This window comes from Puma concolor, chromosome B1, assembly GCF_028749965.1.
Source record: "Puma concolor isolate L17-30 chromosome B1, mPumCon1.1.hap2, whole genome shotgun sequence".
Classification (NCBI taxonomy): Eukaryota; Metazoa; Chordata; class Mammalia; order Carnivora; family Felidae; genus Puma; species Puma concolor.
The window spans coordinates 117,409,516-117,427,454 of NC_141670.1; the positions used below are offsets into that span (position 1 = coordinate 117,409,516).

The 17,939-nt window shown below is 36.6% G+C and overlaps 1 pseudogene; it reads left to right on the forward strand.

Annotated features, from left to right (window-relative positions):
• The first annotated feature begins 234 nt into the window (after nt 1-234).
• Nucleotides 235-6,419, forward strand: LOC147581832 (large ribosomal subunit protein bL36m pseudogene; annotated as a pseudogene).
• The last annotated feature ends 11,520 nt before the right edge of the window (nt 6,420-17,939 follow it).

The window sequence follows — 17,939 nt, forward strand, 5'->3', positions numbered from 1 at the left end:
TAACCTCCACAACACAGACAAATGGTTTAAGAAACAACCTTTTAAATATAATGCTAATAGTGCAAACTTACCAATGAAACCATAGTAGAGCTAGCATTTCATCAGCCACATTATGAGGTTAAAAATAATTATTTAAGATCTAAGAATCATGCCAGCATGAATCATTCCTTTTTATTCTCTTCTTTTCAGTGTACAACTAAGTAGACATCCATAACCAAACAAAAGTTCCTCTGGATGGCACACCAGTACACCCCAGAGATCCATCCATCTGTGCATTGGAAAGTGGATGAATTTGACCTCAGTGGATACTTCAGACCCAAAGGAGTTGCAGTGGTGGCAGCATTCTCTCTAGTAGAAGAGGTAGAAAGTGAAAGAAGAGAGAGAAAGTCTGTCTGGTCACACAGGCTACAGGTGAAGGGTCACCTTGTTCTTCAACAACACCTAGATTTCTAAGGAGAGACCTCTATGTCTGAAGGTAGGAAAAGGAAAGAAAGAGAAGAAAGCAAAAAGAACTGAAGGAATGTGTTTACTGCTCTCTCCCCTGGGATTTTAGCAAGAGATTTGCCAACTCACCTCTGGGACTTCCCCAATTGAGAATTACCCCCCACCCACCCACACACACCAAGCCATGGACATACCCAAAGCCCCAGGTGCTAAGTCCACAGCCCCCCCCCCCAACTCTGAAACCAGTGGTTTATTTGTTTGTTTATGTCAATGTATATATTCCCAACTTTAAAGGAAGATCAGCTCTAGTAAGCTAAACCAAAAACTTGTTCTATAGTAGATTCTTCTATAAAACAAAAGAAATGTTTCTAATTGCCAACCTGTTGAATTTTTACAATCAAAGTAAACAAAACTTCCCTAAATAAGAAAGGTGTTTGTTTCTTTAAATCCAATTGCAGAGACACATTTCTTCAAAAACATGAAAAAAAAAAAAAAAACCCAGGGTAATATAATATCAGAGAAAGAAAATTACAAACTTTAGCAACCAAACTCAAAGACATAGAATGTATTGTCTAACTTATAGAGAATTCAAAATAGCCATTATGAAGAAATTCAGTAAGCTCCAAGAAAACTTATAAAAGTAATTTAATGAACTGAGGAGTAAAATTACTCAGTGATGAATAATTGAAAGCTCTTCCTCTAAGATCAGAAACAGAACAAGGATACCCTATGCCACCATTCCTATTTAACACAGTACTGTCCCAACTAAAGCAATTAGGTAAGACAAAGAAATAAAAGGCATCCAAATAAGAAAAGAAGAAGTAAAACTGTTGCTATTTGCTTATGATATAATGTTATATATAGAAAATTCCAAAGAGTCAGCCAAAAAAACTTTTGGAACTAGTCAACAATTACAGTAAAGTTGCAGGATACAAAATCAGAATACAGAAATCAGTTACATCCTTTTAACTAATGATAAAACATCTGGAAAAGAATTTTAAAAATGATCACATTAACAATAGCATAAAAAACAATAGAATACTTAGGAATAAATTTAACCAAGTAAGTGTAAGATCTGAAAACTACAAGACTTTGCTGAAAGAAATCAAAGAAGATGCAAACACATGGAAAGACAACCCATGTTCATGAATTGGAAAAACCAATGTTAAAATATCCATACCACTTAAAACTATCTACAACTTCAATGCAATCTCTAATAAACCAAAGGCATTCTTCACAGAAATAGAAGAAACAATTCTAAGACTTGTGTGGAAATACCAAAGATATAAATACCCAAATAACCAAAGTAATCCTGAGAAAAAAGTAACAACGCTAGAGATATCACACTTTATTTCAAACTATACTACGAAGTAATAAAATCAGTATGTTACCAGCACAAAAATACACACATAGACCAACAGAACAGAATAGAGAGTCCAAGATTAAATCTCAGCATAAACAGTCAACTAATATTCAACAAAGGAGCCAAGAACAGACAATGGTGAAAGGATAGTCATCAACAAACAGTGCTGGGTAAACTGGAGAAATGCAAGCAGAACAATTAAATTGAACCTCTACCTCACACTAGTCCTAAAAATTAACTCAAAATTGATTGAATACTTAAACATAAGACCCAATACCATAAAATGCAAAAATTAAAAAAAAAATGGTTTACCTCAAACTCAAGAGCTTCTACATAGCAAAAGGAACAATTAAAAGACAACCTATCTAATGGGAGAAAATTTTGCAAACCATAATCAGATAAGGGGCTAATATCTAAAATATATTAAGAACTCAGACAACTTAATAACAAACAATCCAATTAAAATGAGCAAAAACACTAAATAGAGATTTCCAAAGAGAACATCAAAATGACCAACAGGTACATGTAGGGATGCTCAACATCACTAACCATCAGGGAGATTCAAATCAAAACCACAATGTGATATCACCTCCCACCTATTAGAATGGCTGTCATCAAGAAGACAGACAATAGGTGCTGGCAAGATGTGGCAAAAAGAGAACCTTTTTACACTGTTGTGAGGATGTAAATTGGTCCAATCACTATCAAAAAATTTGGAGGTTACCCCCAAAATTAAAATAGATCTACCTTATGATCCAGCAATTCCAGTTCTGGGTATATACCCAAAGAGAACGAAAACAGGACAATGTATCTGCACTCTCATGTTTATCGCATTATTCACAATAGCCAAGACATAGAAACAACCTAAATGCCCATTAATAGATAAAAAAGATGTGATATATATAATGGAATATTATTCAGTCACAAGAAAGGAGAATATCCTGTTGTTTGTGACAACATGGATGGCCCTTGAGTACGTTATGCTAAGTGAGATAAGTCAGACAGAGAAAGACAATTACTGTAAGATATGATATTCTACCTACATGTCAAATCTAAATAAATCAAACTCATAAAAACCAGAGTAAAATGGTGGTTACTGGGAGATGGGGGATGGGGAGGGATAAGAATGATGTTTAAGGGTACAAACTTGAAATGAGTAGTAAATAAGCCATAGAGATATAACGCACAGTACAATGAATGCAGACAACATTGTCCTATAATTATGTACTGTGATAAATATTGCTACAATGGCAACCACATTACAATATATAAATGTATCAAAGTAGCATGCACATCTTAAACTTACACAATATTATAGGTATAATGTGTTCAATAAAAAAGATTTGACACAAAATCAAATAAAATAAATGGAAATTAATATTTATATCCACTATCATTGATGTTTTGTTCTTGAGATATTAGCTTTTGAGAGTGACAGAGCATTTAAATTTTTTTCACATTTAAGTTTTATCCTCTTATTTTTCTATATGGAAATATGTCTTATCTCACTGACAAATAGGATTGTGCAATCAGAAAAGAATGGAAGATAATGGCATAAGAATTACAGAACCATTGAAGGTTCTTTCAATGAACCTTTCTTTCAACAGGACAGTAGCATGGCCATATTTTCACTTAGAAAGCTGGGAATGGAATAAAATACAGGCAAAAAGTTGAGTTTAGAGGCTGTTGTAGTAATTCAGCCAAGAGATTATTAGGACTTGAAATAAGGAAATAGTAAGAATAGAGTGGAGTAGGCTGTTTTGTCAGTGATTTGGCTTACAAAATTAAGAAATGTGATGATTGATGCACATGAGGCAGGTGCAATGACAAGACTCAGGTGGAATCAAAGACAACTTTCACCAATGTAGGTTTGGTGAAAGTGTGGTGTGCATCCCAGTGTGCCTTAGGAAGATGTCAAAAACTCCCCCCCCGCTCCTTTGTGAAGATTTCAGAACACATTATTTTATTAGTATTAGTATTAGCATTATTGGGTTTTAATTGACATATAACATATTAGTTTCAGGTATACAACATAGTGATTCAATATTTGTATATATAATAAAAAAATCACAAGTCTGCTTAACATCTGTTACCATATATAGTTATAAATTCTTTTTATTGTGATAAGAACTTTTAAGATCCAGAACATATCCCATACACTGCTAATCTTATTTGTTTTCATATGGAGTTATTAGGTATATTATAAAGATATAATCCCTAACTTCCAGATCAAATCAGTTTAATATAAATTTATTAAATATCTAGTGAATATCTCTGTTCATCAGCTCCATATGAAATTTGAGAAGCATGTTCCACTTGAGGTTCACATTATTAAATGATAATAAATTTGCATGTTGCAACAGTACCATATATTTATTATATATCTATCCACATTTTCCACTTATCAATCATTCCTTGAGACTATTATATAATAAGGGGCAAATATGAAAAAAAGACTGATTTAACCAGAGAATCTATAGTCAAAAAATTTTTTATACAATGACTTCACTGTTTTCCTTGCATTTTGCAGTGTTGTCATTTTCCTTTTCTGAGTACTTTTATCTGCCTTTTCTCATATCCTCTCTCTGAGATTGGAAAAAGCTACAATTATTAATGATACAGTGATAAGTGACTCTGAACAACAGAATGAATTTTAAGCCAAAACGAGTGAAAAATTACACTATTGCTGCCAGTGAAAATCACAGCCTGAAAATATATAACTGCATGGCTGAATGAGAAAAACAGAAAGAAGGGAGCACAGTAAGAAGGGAAATGGGGCAAAGGAAAAAGAGGTGGCATGTGCCACAAAGAATAAAGACATGGGTCCCCAGTCTTCCTGAACTCTGGCAGTGACCTTGGTAAAGAAAACACAATCCTTGTCTGACATTACATACTTTCCTGATATGTGGAAGGAAATGATTACAGGGGCTTCATATTAATACAAAAAGAAAGCAAAAGATTTTAACTAGTTTTGAAGAATACATGGAGTATATTCTCTGAAAACTGGTGGATCATAGATACTCGGCCTGCAAGTATTTAACAAAGAAGAACACTGGGAAAGTTTTACTTTTTATTTTTTTTACCTTCTTCCCTTTTTGGCTCCTAATTGTTTAGAATTCCTGACACATATAATTAGACAAAAATAAAATGCAAAAGAAATTCCTACTGGCATTTGGCAGTATAAATATTATGTGTATGGGGATGATGTTTTGTTAACATTCTGCAATACCCTGTTTTCAATTTCCTCCATTCTTTTATATAATAAAATTTTAGTTATGCCTCCGGATACAGGGTAAATTAGGCAAAGTTTAAAGCCCTGTCTTCCTAATTAATCTTCTTGTAAAATATCCTAAAAGTCCATTTAATTGGTTCCTTCAGGAGTTTAAACAGAAGGGCACTAAAAAATTCACATGTGACAAAATGTTTGACACAAGAGTCTGAAATAGTGAAATAACACCATACCTAGCTGGTCTTACTTAGATTATTCTCTAATCTATAGGGGCAAGTATTTATTTTCCAGCTCTTTCTTGATTAATATTCCTAATGACCTCCAGATAAAGGCTCTTTGCAACTCTCAGAGAGATTAGTTTACAGTTTCTTGTTAAATTCTTATTTTCTGGTTTTCACTCTCCTTTAAATTTTTTATCAGAATGTCACCCATTGTCCACATTTTTATTTATGTATTAAAGTTAGTTAAAATATCACTTTAAAGACATTTACATAATACATAAACAGAATGTGAGGTATGTAGCTGTGTGAATGCACATATACCCAGACACGATGAAATATTATTCAGTCTTGAAAACGAAATCAATTCCTTTTTTTTAATGTTTATTTATTTTTGAGAGAGAGAGTGAAAGCAGATGAGGGGCAGAGAGCAGGGGGGGACAGAGGACCTGAAGTGGGCTTAATGCTGAGAACAGTGAGCTGACAGCAGTGAGCCTGATGTGGGGGCTCAAACTCAGGAACCATGAGAACACAACTGAAGTCAGATGCTCAACCGACTGAACCACCCAGGCTCCCTGGAAGTAAGTTCTGACCCATGGTCAGAACATGGATGAACCTTGTCATCAACAGCATGGATGAACCGTGACGACATGACAGAGACTCAGGACATTCTGAGTGAAATAAGCCAGCCACAAAAAGACAAATGCTGTATTATTCCACTTACATGAGCTACCTAGAGTAGTCACTTTCATAGGAGTAGTTAGCAAACACTTCCAGCTCAGTCTGGGTGCAGGCATGGGTACCAGTGGGCCTCCGTTCATTCTTTCCAGATTAACTACAACACTGCAACTGTTTTTGTAAGGAAACTGCTGATTTTTGCTGTGAACCCCCTCCTACATCTGAGTCCTTGTACAACTAACACCCTGCACACTGTCCACTTTCCTGCAGGGACCCCCGCCCCCAGGAGTTCCAGTTTGCGCAAAGTACAGCACAGCAGTAGCTTCACTTCTCTCTAATCTCCTGTTGCCATGCCTGCAGTCTCCTGGGATTAAAGTCCAAGTGGGTCAGTAAGGAGCACTGCAAGGACTGTTACTGAGTGAAGAGGTGAGGGCAGCAGCTCATCTACTGCAAAATGAGCCCAAAGCACAAGCAGAAACAGATGTAGTTCCTTTGTCTATGAAATAGTGTGCAAAATTGTATCATTTTCTTGGGAAATAGTGTCAGCTTATAGGAAGAAAAATACAATTTACAGATTTTGTTTTCTTTTTTTAAGTTTATTTGTATATTTTTTTGAGAGGGAGAGAGAGAGCACCAGCAGGGAAGGGACAGAGAGAGAGGGAAAGAGAGAGAAAACCCCAAGCAGGATTTGCACTGCCAGCATGAATCCCAATGTGGGGCTCGAACCCATGAACCTGAGAAATCATGATCTGAGCCAAAACCAAGAGTCAGAAGCTTAACTGACTGATCCACTCAGGCACCCCAAAACATTTTGTTTTCTAAAAAAAATTTGTTGGAGTAGAAAGAAGAATGATGGTTGCCAGGAGTTGTGGAAGAGAGGAAATTGGGAATTATTGTTTAATGAGTACAGAGTTTTAGTTTTGCAAGATGAAAAGTGTTCAGGAGATGGATGGTCATGATGGTAACTCAATACTGGGAACTGCTTAGTGCCACAGTACACTTAAAAATGCTTAAGATGTTAAATTTTTGTTATTTAAATTTTATAGCAATTAAAAATATTTTTAAAAGATTTATGTTTCCTTATCTTACTCCATTTATTTGTTGTCCATTCATTTTTAATTTAATGTAATTAATTTGTTTAAATGTTTATTTAGAGAACATGTGCGTGCAAGTGGGGAAGGGACTGAAAGAGAGAGGGGAAGACAGAATCCCAAGCAGGCTCCATGCTGTCAGTGCAGAGCCTAACATGGGGCTTGATCCCACGAACCATGAGATCATAACCTGAGCCAAAAACAAGAGATGGACACCCAACCAACTGAGCCAGCCAGGAGCTCCATCCATTTTTTTAAATATATAGGTGTAAAACAAAAATATATTCTTCTAAGAGATTCAAACAATATAGAATTTGATAGAGCAAAACAATATTCTTTGTTGACTTGTACCAAACTTCTCCCTTTCCCAGGGTCACAGGTCATGTTTATTCTTCCAGTTTCTATTGTCTATGGGATAGATATAAATTTCTATATATCATGTGTATGTTTTACATATGCATATTATATATGGATTTCTTTTAACCTTAATGGGTCATGCCATATACATAGTTCTCAGACTTACTTTTGCCACTTAATATGTCTTACAGATATTTCCAACTCAGTTCATATGGCTTTTCTTCATTCTTTTTAACAGCTGTACAGCATTCTATGTAGCAAATACTATCATTTATTTAATCATTTTTCTATTGAAACATTGAAGTTGTTTCTTCTTTCATTTTCAAATGTTTGACATGGGTAAATGCCTACTCTGTGCTGAACAATGTACTAAAACCTTTGAATGGAATACACCCAGCACCATCTTAGATTTAGATTCTCTGAGGTGGGGCACCTGGGTGGTTCCATTGGTTAAGTACCTGACTCTTGATTTTGGCTTAGGTCATGATCTCATGATTCATGAGATTAAGCACTTCATCAGGCTTTGGACTGACAGCACAGAGTCTGCTTGGGATTCTCTCTCTCCCTCTCTCTGCCCCCCGCCCCCTCTCAAAATAAACAAATAAACATTAATAGAGTCTCTGAGGTGATGGGCCTTGACGACAATGATGACGATGATGATGACGACGACTACTACTACTATTACTTCTTGTTCTGCTTCTTCTTGTATTCTTCTACAAGTTAGTAAAGAAAATGTATATACATGCATACATGTCAAATATATAAATGTGAATTATAACAAATGAAAGTAAAAATTTTAAGAAATTAGGGGCACCTTCATGGCTCTATCAGTTAAGCTTTGGCTCAGGTCATGATCTCATGGTTAGTGAGTTTGAGTCCTGCTTCAGGTGAACTCGGGCTCTGCTTTGGGTGAGCCCAAGCCCCTCATTGGGTGAGCATGAGCCCCACTTCAGGTGAGCATGAGCCCTGCTTTGGGTGAACTTGAGCCCCGCTTCAGGTAAACATAAGCCCCACTTTGGGTAAACCTGCTTCTTTCTTTCTCTTTCCCCCCGCCCCATCCCTTGTGACATTCCCTCTCTCTCTCTCTCTCTCTTTCTGCCCCTTGCTCACTTGAGCCCTCTCTCAAAAAAAAATTAATAAATTATAGAAATGTGATATCCAGACGACTTGCTTTGGCATTGCTAAAACTGGACAAGAATAATTTTTTTTCCAGGCAAAGTATTGCTATTCCAGGGCTTGCTATAGTAAAAATAAGGAATTCAAATATCATACTTCCCTCTCTCAATTCCTTGCCTTGCAACCACAGAGGATATTTCAAAAACACATTTTTAATCCTTCTAAAAGGAGGATAATATGGTAGTATAACAATCCCTGGGCTGCTGAAGCCCAGATAAAACTAAAAGCATTCTTTTAGGGAAGGCAGTCCATAACAGCTATTGATCTATTGGTGTTACAAAGGAATCTGAGCTTTCAAACCAAGACAGTAAGTTTAATATTATTAGTATATTAGTTATAAATGCTACAATTTTTTAAATGCTTGCCCTAGGTATAATAAGCACATGATATTATTGAATTATATGCTTAGTATCCCTCAAATCTATGAGGTAGATATTATTAGATTATTATTTCACAGATAAGGATATTGCCATTTAAAGTCACTATTTCCTGAAGGTTATATGATTTGGAAGAACAGAAGCAGTACTAAAGCCCAAATCTGTTGGACCTTCAAAACAAATATACTCAGAGAATTGTGCTCTAAGCTGAAACAGCTTCATAATCACTAGTGAATATTTTTCAAAGCTTTTAGCCATGATATCTTCATAACCACAAGGTTTCAGTTTGTTTGTTTTTCTAAATTCTTTTGAAAAAATAGATGAAAGCAAACAAAATATCATAGCAAAAGGTATCTCCTGACTCTCCATTTTCCCTCCTCCCAAAAGGGAAAGAAAAGATCAGCTACAAAATCTTTTCCCAGCAACAATTTAAGATAATCTAACCCCAGATGCCATTTGTGATGCTCATTTCTGCTATCTTCCAACTCCCTTTGAGCTCCAGCCTACATTCTACCAAGATAAACTCACTTTCCTGGAAAATATACATCATCAATCACTGACTACTACGTTGGTATCCTTCCTCATTGGCTTCCTTCTCTGTTCCTAAGAACTAAACTCCAAAGAGAAAACTCAGGTTTAAGAAGGCCAGTTAACCACTTAGGGGATTTGTGTGCACAAGTGGAACAGGCTGAAGTAACCCCTATAACATGCAAAAATCATGCCTGAAACAATGTTGACCCATGTAGTTTTACAATATAAATTAAGACGATATATATTGCCAAAACATTTCTAAGTTTTTAAAAATTTCTTTCGGTAGGGGTGGGAGGAAGATGGCAGAGCAGAATGGAGGTTCTTGATTTCTCTCATCCTCAAATGCAGCTAGATCAGCACCAAACCATTTTGCACACCTAGAAAATTGACCTAAGGATTAACACAACAATCTGCATAACTTGAGCCACAGAACTTGGCAGGTATGCAGTGTGGAGAGGTGAACTGGGGAAGAGAGAAGCCATGGAGGGTAGGGAGCTGTTTTTGTGGAGAGAGGACAGAGAAAGGGGGAGAAAGGGGTAGGGGGAGAATGCAGGGTAAGTACCCCTCCCAAAAGTAGCTGGAGAGAAAAAGAAAGAGTGGAAACACAAGGAACTGAACAAGAAATCTGCTCCCCAAAACCATTTAAGGGGAGAAAGGAGAGGGTTTCAATACCATTAGGACTCTATAAACAGGGGAGCACAGAGTCAGAAACTATAGAACTCAATACCTGGTGGTGCTCTGGTTGAGAGGAAGGGCAAATCCCCAGGAACAGGCAGAGAGGTCCGAGGGGACCATGGGCCACATGGGGGGAAGCAGTTCCCCTGCTTAGAGGGCATTTAGTAGAGGACATAGGGCCTCCTCTCAGGCAAAGGTCCTAGCGGACCCTAGAGAGCAGCCACATTTGCCAGTATTGGAACAAAAATGCTAAGGTTCAGCAAAATCTGGCACCAGTTGTGTGTTGTGATTGGCCATAATCTCTGAACGTCTGCAACTGCATGATTGCAGGAACTTTTTCTGGGGCAAGCTGGCACCCAGACACAATCCCTGAACTTCTGCCACAGTGTGAGTTTACGAATGCTCCTGGGGGCAAGCCAGCACATTTTTCAGTGGTAGCCTCCCCCAGAGGGTCAGAGCAGGTCTAAGCCACAGGGTTCTCAGAGTGAGGGAGGTGCCTCCTGGCAGACTGATGACTTGGACATGAACAGTGCAGAAGCAGAGAGTGAATGGAAACCTGAGACAAAGGAGGGGTACTTGATTGCTGGTCAGTGAGAGTGCAGAGTTCCTCTGCCAGCAATTAGAAAGCTGGTTGAAGCAATTTTCACCTCTCTGCACCAGGTCATATATGTTCACATGCACCACACTGATCCATCCCAGTAAGTAAGCAGTACCACCCAGTGGAGAATGGAGCACATATACCAAGCCCTGCCCAACTACACCCTCCAAGCACATGCCCTAGAGGACCACCACAAATCTCTCCACCTGCTTAATGTGCAGACTTTAGAGTGCTTCATAGTTTGAGCTCTAGGGAAAACTGGATGTAACTTCATTTGGCTTTAATTCTGTTTGCTGGTTTATCTATTTAGGGATTTGTTGTTTTTGTTTTGATTTTGTTTAAATTGGGGTTTTTTTCATTTTTTTTCTCCTTTCTTTTATTTTTCTTGGATACAGAAAAATAGAAATTTATTTTTATTTTCCTTTTTTATTTTTTATTTTTTATTTTTTTTTCAACGTTTATTTATTTTGGGACAGAGAGAGACAGAGCATGAACGGGGGAGGGGCAGAGAGAGAGGGAGACACAGAATCGGAAACAGGCTCCAGGCTCTGAGCCAGCAGCCCTGAGCCCGACGCGGGGCTCGAACTCACGGACCGCGAGATCGTGACCTGGCTGAAGTCGGACGCTTAACCGACTGCGCCACCCAGGCGCCCCTATTTTCCTTTAAAAAAATTTTTTTTTAATTATTTTTATAAGGCATACAGAGAAAGACAGATACCACATGTTTTCACTTTTATGTGGATCCTGAGAAACTTCAGAAGACCATGGGGGAGGGGAAGGGGAAAAAAAGTTAAAGAGGGAGAGAGCCAAACCATAAGAGACTCTTAAAACCTGAGAATAAACTGAGGGTTGATGGGGGGGGGGGGGTGGGTGATGCACTCCCTTTGAGGAGGGCACCTGTTGGGAGGAGCACTGAGTGTTGTTTGGAAACTAATTTGACAATAAATTTCATATAAAAATTTCTTTTTAAAAATTATTCTTACTTTTTTATTTTTTATAAATTTTTTATTCTACTTCACTTTCTTCATTTAATTTTATTCTACTTTATTATATACATTTTCTTTAATTTTTCAATGTTATTTTTATTTATTTTTGCAGAGAGAGAGAGCATGTGTGAGCAGGGAAGGGGCAGAGAGAAACAGAAACACAGAATCTGAAGCAGGCTCCAGGCTCTGAGATGTCAGCACAGAGCCTGACATGGGGCTCAAACTTATGAACCACAAGATCATGACTTGAGCCAATCTGAAAGCTTAACTCACTGAGCCACCCAGGAGCCCCTTATTGTATACATTTTTTTAATTTTTAAACTATTTCTTGTTTTTTTTCTTTTCTTTCCTTTTTATTTCTGTATTCTATCAAGGTTCTTTCAGCAACAGACCAAAACACAGTTAGGATCTAGCTTCCCTTATTTGACTTTTTGTGTTATTTTTAATTTTTAATTTTAATTTAATTTTATTAATTCTTTTTCCTCCTCCAAAATGACAAAATGAAGGAGTTCACCCCAAAAGAAAGAAGAGGAAGACATGACAGCCAGGGGCTTAATCAACAGAGATACAAGCAAGATGTCTGAACTAGAATTTAGAATCACAATAATAAGAATACTAGCTGGGGTTGAAAAAAGCATAATATTCCTTTCTGAAGAGATAAAAGAAGTAAAATCTAGCCAGGACGAAATTGAAAATGCTATAACCGAGATGCAATCTCAAATGTGTGCCCTGGGGGCAAGGATGGATGAAGCAAAGCAGTGAATCAGTGATATAGAAGACAAAATTATGGAAAATAATGAAGCAAAAAAAAAAGAGGGAAACTAAGGCAAAATAGCATGATACAAGAATTAGAGAACTCAGTGACTTATTAAAAAGGAATAACATCTGACACATAGGAGTCCCAGAAGATGAAGAGAGAAAAAGTGGGTAAAAAGTTTATGTGAGCCAATTACAACAGTAAATTTCTAATCTAGGGGAAAACAGTGACATAAAAATCCAGGAAGCACAGAGAATGCCCATTAGATTTAACAAAAACCAAGCATCAACAAGGCATATCATAGTCAAATTCACAAAATACACAGACAAGGAAAGAATTATGAAAGCATCCAGGGGAAAAAATGTCCTTAACCTATAAGGGAAGGCAGGTCAGGTTTGCAGCAGACCTATTTATCCATGGAAATTGGCAAGCCAGAAAGGAGTGGCAGGATGTATTCAATGTGCTGAATTGGAAAAATATGCAGCCAAGAATTCTTTATCCAGCAAGGCTATCATTCAAAATATAAGGAGAGATAGAGTTTCCAAGACAAACAAAAACTAAAGGAGTTCATGACCACTAATCCAGACCCGCAAGAAATTTTCAGGGGCCTCTCTTAGAAGAAAGAAGATGAAACAAAACAATAAAGACCAAAAGCAACAAAGAGAACACCACCAGAAACACCAACTCTACAGGCAACATAATGACAATAACATCATATTTTTCAGTATTCACTCTAAATGTCAAGGGACTAAATATTCCAATCAAAACACATAGGGTGTCAGAATGGATAAGAAAACAAGATCCATTTATATGCTGTCTACAAGAGACCCACTTTAGACCTAAAGACACCTTCAGATTGAAAGTAAGGGGATGGAGACCCATCTATCATGCTAATGGTTGCCAAAAGAAAGCTGGAATAGCCATACTTATATCAGACAAACTAGACCCTCAAATAAAGACTGTAACAAAAGATGAAGAAGGGCATTGTATCATAATTAAGGGGTCTATCCACCAAGAAGTCCTAATTGTAAACATTTATGCCCCCAACATGGAGAAAGAACCCAAATATATAAATCAATTAATCACAAACATAAAGAAGCTCATTGATAATAATACCATAACAGTTGATGACTTTAACATCGCACTTACAACAATGGACAGATCTTCTAAGAAGAAAATAAAGAAGGAAACAATAGCTTTGAATGACACAGTGGACCAAAAGGGTTTAACAGATATATTCAAAACATTTCATCCTAAAGCAGAAGAATACACATTCTTCTTGAGTGAACATGGAACATTCTCCAGAATAGATCATATACTGGGACACAAATCATCCTTCAACAAGTACAAAAAGATTGAGATCATACTGTACATATTTTCAGAGCACAATGCTATGAAACTCAAAATCAACCACAAAAAAACTTGTAAAGACCACAAATACTTGAAGATTAAAGAACACCCTACTAAAGAATGAATGGGTTAACCAAGAAATTAAGGAGTAAATTTAAAAGTACATGGAAGCTAATGAAAATGATAACACAACAGCCCAAAACCTCTCGGATGCAGGAAAGGTGGTCATAAGAGGGACAAATATAGCAATCCAGGCCTTACTAAAGAAGGAAGAAGGTCTCACCTAACCTTATACCTAAAGGTGTTAGAAAAGGAACAGCAAATATAGCCTACAGCCAGCAGAAGAAGGGAAATAATAAATTTTAGAGCCGAAATAAATGATATAAAACAAAAAGCCAACAGAAGAATAGATCAACAAAACTAAGAGCTGGTTCTTCAAAAGAATTAATAAAATTGACAAAACCCTAGCCAAATTTATCAAAAAGAAAAGAGGACCCAAATAGATAAAGTCATACTTGAAAGAGGAAAGATCACAACCAACACCACAGAAATACAAATAATTATCAGAGAATACTATTAAAAATTATATGCCAAAGAACTGAGCAATCTGGAAGAAATGGACAAATTCTTAAAAACTTACAAACTACCAAAACTGAAACAGGAAGAAATATACAACCTGAACAGACTCATAACCAGCAAAGGAATTGAATTAGTAATCAAAAATCTCCCAACAAACACAAGTCCTGGGCTAGACAGCTTTCCAGGGGAATTTTACCAGACATTTAAAGAAGAATTAATACCTACTGCTCTCAAACTTTCCAAATAAGAGAAATAGAAGGAAAACTTCCAAACTCATTCTATGAAGCCAGGATTACCTTGATACCAAAACCAGATGAAGACCCCACTAAAAAAGAGAATTACAGGCCAATATCCTTGATGAACATGGATGCAAGACTTCTTAATAAAATACTAACAAATCAAATTTAACAGTACATTAAAAGACTCTTTCACCATAATCAAATGAGATTTATTCCTGGGCTGCAGGGAAGGTTCTTTATTCATAAATCAAACAATTTATTAAGGTGATACACCACATTAATGAAAGAGAGGATAGGAACCATATGGTCCTCTCAATAGATGCAGAAAAAGCATTTGACAAAATACAGTATCCATTTTCCATAAAGACCCTCAACAAAGGGATAGATGGAACATACCTCAACATATAAAGGCCATATACAAAAGACCCACAGCTAATATCATTCTCAATGGGGAAAAACTGATAGCCTTTCCCCTACAGTCAGGAACAAGACAAGGATGTCCATTATAACCATTAATATTTAACATAGTACTGAAAATCTTAGTCTCAGAAATGAGATTATAAAAATAAATAAAAGGCATCCAAATCAGCAAGGAAGAAGTCAAACTTTTACTATCTGTAGATAAAATGATAGTCTATGTAGAAACCGGAAAGACTCCACCAAAAACTGCTAGAACTAATACATGAATTGAGTGAAGTTGCAGGACATTAAATCGACATGCAGAAATCTGTTGCATTTCTGTATACCAATAACAAAGCAACAGAAAAAGAAATCAAGGAATTGATCAATTTGCAATTGTACCAAAAACAATAGGATACCTAGAAATAAACTTAACTAAAGACAAAAGATATATACTCTGAAAACTATACAACACTTATGAAAGAAATTGGAGAGCATACAAAGAAATGGAAGAGCATTCCATGCCCATGGATTGGAATAACAAACCTTATGAAAATGTCTATACTACCCAAAGCAATCTACACATTTAATGCAATCCCTATCAAAATACCACTGGCATTTTTCACAGAGCTAGAACAAACAATCTTAAAATTTGTGTGGAACTTCAAAAGAATTGCCAAAGCAATTCTGAAAAAGAAAAATAAATATGGAAGGATCATAATTCTGGATTTCAAGCTATATTACATAGCTGTAGACAGTATGATACTGGCACAAAAACAGACACATAGATCAATGGAACAGAATATAAAACCCACAAATGGACCTACAACTATATGGTCAAGGAATCTTCAACAAAGCAGGAAAGAATATTCAATGAAAAAACTACAGTCTCTTTAACAAATGGTGTTGGGAAAACTGGACAGCAACATACAGAGGAATGAAAGTGGACCACTTTCTTACATCATACACAAAAATAAATTCAAAATGGATTAAACACCTCAGTTTGAGACAGGAAACTATCAAAATCCTAGAGGAGAACACAGACAGCAATCTATTGGTGGGAATGCAAACTGGTGTAGCAACTCTGGAGAACAGTATGGAAGTTCCTCAATAAATTAAAAATAGAACTACCCTAAGATCTGGCAATTGCACTAGTAGGTATTTACCCAAAGGACACAAAAATATATCAGGTACATGCACCCTGATGTTTATAGCAGCATTATCAACAATAGCCAAACTATGGAGAGAGCCAAAATGTCCATCAATTGATGAATGGATAAAGATGTACTATATATATACAATGGAATGTTAGCCATCAAAAAGAATGAATCTTGCCATTTGCGATGACGTGGATGAAGCTGGAATGTATTATGCTAAGCAAAAAAGTCGATCAGAGAAAGATAAATGCCATATGATATCATTCATATGTGGAATTTAAGAACAAAACAGATGAACATAGGGGAAGGAAATGAAAAGAGGAGAGAAGGAAACAAACCACAAGAGACTCTTAACAGTAGAGAACAAACTGAGGATTGATGGACGGTAGTGAGTGGGGGATGGGCTAGATAGATGATGAGTATTAAGGAGAGCACTTGTGATGAGCACTGGTGTTGTATGTAAATGATGGGTCACTGAATTCTATTCCTGAAACCAATACACCATGTTAACTATAATTTAAATAAATATTTTTAAAAAATTAGAGTCAATCACCCCTGCGAAGATGTTGACAACTTTTCTTGCATGGTGGTCCTAAAATACAAGGAGCCCAAAGTATGTGATTTAAACTTCAGTGATACTCTTGCCATGTCCCCTGCTCTAAGTGTGCCCTTTCAGAAAGACCCCTAATCCTTTAGGGCCCAGAGTTGCAGGAATATGAATCAGAAAGGTCCCCAGTGGGTTGTTAGAAGTGATGATATATGGAGCCACTTCTTCTCCTTCTTGTTTTCCTTACCTATTGGGAATTCAAGATCTTTGAGTCAATGCATATACTGTGTATTGGAGGATGGTATACCTAGAATATATGTATGTACTTGTAAGAATGAACTAGTAGATCTTCCAGGATTTAAAAAGCCCAATAATATGCTCAGCTTGCCAACAAGGGATGATCTATTTCTTTGAGAAATGATGCCATATTTGGAGCTTAGTTCTTATCTCATTACTGTTAGGTTAGAAGCATTCATCAGAGGCAATAACTAGATGAATTTGGTAAGTCCATAACAAGTCCATGACACTGGCCCATGTTGACCTCCATCTCTGTCACTGTCACTTATGTGCCCATCCTACCAGCACTGAGCAAACAATGACAGAAGCTGGATAACATCAAAGCTGGTTGGATCATATTGTCCAGTTGATTGTTTAATGCCCTTTCTATACTGAATGTTCTCTGGTGGGCATGAAGTACTCATATAAAGAATTGTCCACTTGATGTCCAGTCCTGTGTTTATTCACATGTTTCTACCCCAGACCACTGTGCCTCCAATCTTCTAATCTTTTTCTCTCCAAGCTCCTATAGGTGATTTGCTTCTACCCATAATTCATATATATTCTAGCCAGGTACACTTCTCAAAACTCTGACTATTAGGAGAACTTTTTTTATCACTATTAGTTTTCAAGACCACCTCTGAGTAGGAGGTGCATACATTTTTGACATATTACCACATTAATTCATTCAACTTTTATTGAAGACCGTACTCTATGCCAATTACTTTACTAGTGTTTGGGAATCAAAGAAAAATAAGACATCATCTTTGCTCACTAGTTCAGAGTCTAGTAGAGGTAAGAAAAAATATATAACATGGTAAGTGATAGTAGGAAATAGACATAAATATTAGGTGTTTCAAAGTCAGAAGTTACCAAATAGCAGAAAGGTTAGCCTACAGATTGAGTACCCAT